Below are 2,413 nucleotides of genomic sequence, written 5' to 3' on the forward strand. Positions count from 1 at the left end.
ACCTCAAGGCAGTCCTTAGGTTACTAATCCAGTCTAATTAGTTCTGATTAGTGATTTTCTCTTTATGAAGGATCGAGATAAGCGATAAATTCAAGTTTGGAGTGGGAGGAGGAGGAGGAGGAAGAGGATTGTTGTTCTTGTTCGCCATCTACAAGATGAAATGAATTTTAGTTAGTTTGAATTTGTCCTTAAAATAATTTTCAAGCCTAAATGAATTATTAACAAGGATAGGATCCATATTTCACTTTGTGATGTGTAAAGGGATGTCGTAAACACACAACAAAGTTATTTAGGTAGACAAAGCAACTTGCCAGTTTCAAACTTTTGAAACTCCTAGATCATTTGAGAGTCATTGACATTCAATGGCATGTTAATCTCGATTGTGCTAAACTCAAATTTAATAATGGAGATACCATGGGTCATTAAGTAGATGGTACAAAACCGATTGATCTTCGATATAAAATTATTCTCATATTGACGTGTAAGTTAACCACACATACTCCACCAATAGAATAATTTCACGAGTGACTCATCATTTAAAATTATATTCTTGCAAATGACATGTCGGTTAACCACACACACTCCATCATCAGAATATAACTAAAATATGCGTTTTCATGAGTAGTACAAGACTCACGTTTTCGATTAAAAAATGGGAATATTTTGTTTTATTACTTGATTAATACTTTTAAGATTGAAAGACAAAATCTGATCGAAACCTTTTCGATAACTCCACTCTCAGAATGAAAGGCGGTGAGGGAGTAATCGCGAAACATATTAAAAACCGACCTCATTAGAAATCAAAGAGACCTTCTTAAACTCATGTTAGAGTGGGTGAGCCTAGTCTTGATTCGGCGACAATGTCTTTTATTAACATGTGAAGACACATGTGGTATTTTGACGTTTTACGTATAGTAAATAATACCATATAATAAATTTAAACTTTTAAATTTATAATCTTATATTTCTAATTTAATTTTCTTATTAAATAAAGTTCAAGATAAACAATCAAAATTTATTTCAAGTTTGAATAATATTCATATTTAATTAATTAGTGTTCAGATTTAATTTCAATTAAATAAAAAATTAATTACTAAATTTAGATATTCAAATTTAAAAAATTAAGATAATGTTTTAAAATAGAGGCTTATCCCCAAATTTTGAAATCAGTCAATATCCCGAAACCTGAAAATCCAGGCAGACACGTCGCGCCCTACAGAAAGCGCATCGTGCATGTCGATTAACATGTTTTTTTTTTGTCTGGAGTTTTTACAATGTTTTATGCTCATAATTAAAACAATTACTTTCTGATACCACTGTTTGAGATTTATGGCATCAAGTACACTATCTAAAGGTAATAGAAAAATCAAACTTGACATACCTAAGTGCACATGCAATCTAGAATCTATGTTTTACTATTATAGCAATGTACTTTGAAAAATGACGAAAGTAAAGATTACTAACCTCATATTCACTTACTTGTAATCGTACGTGTCAATTGGTTACAAGATGAAGGATCCAAAAGAGAACCGTTCTATTGTAATCAAACCCACACACCAAATAGCAAAAGGAAGAACCCACAAATTAGGGTTTGTTCGAAAATCACCAACCCTAGGAGTGAGGTTCTGATTTTTGAATTTGGAGAGTTAGAGAGACAAGGATCAGACGAATTTTAGAGAAGGAATAATTGTCTCTAGGGTTTACCCTAACAATCTATTTATAGGCAGCTGTTGGAATCCCAAATGTCTAGGATTTGTCCTTATCTTATTCAAAACAACCTCATCCCTATCATAGAGATGCCAAAACCGTTCCCTTCCATGTCTCCAGAGACATCTGGAATATTTCAATTAATCCTTATGATTAATTAATAGTCAGCCTCTCTAATTAATTAAATCCTTTTAATTAATTTATCATAATAATTTCTAATTAATTTATTAATTCCTTAATAAATTAACACATTATTGATCTCTTTTTTTATGCTATTCGGATCATGAGCCTAACCCAAAAAGACTGTCATTATTAGAAATATTATGAAAATAGTTAATGACTTTAGACATTATTTCCAACAAAAATTCCAGAGTATATAAATAAGATCCCATTAATTATACATATTATAAATGGGATCCAAATAATAAGGAGAGAAGAATATGGGAATAAAAAAAAGATAATAATTTGTACACAACACTTTTTAACCATACAGATCAATCATCCATAAAAAAATCCAACACATTCAATTTTTTACACCCACATGTTTTCCATATTAACTCATACTAACTCGATCACATGATCATAATCCCTTATTCATTCTCGATTTGTCGACCTTAGAGTTTCTAATGATTCCAATTTCGTAGAGTTTCTAATGATTCCAACTTGGTAGTAAAGAGATGAGCACATAAAAACCCATATTAACCCG

Source organism: Lactuca virosa, chromosome 7, assembly GCF_052849685.1.
Source record: "Lactuca virosa cultivar CGN04683 chromosome 7, Lactuca_virosa_CGN04683_v6, whole genome shotgun sequence".
In the NCBI taxonomy this organism is placed as follows: Eukaryota; Viridiplantae; Streptophyta; class Magnoliopsida; order Asterales; family Asteraceae; genus Lactuca; species Lactuca virosa.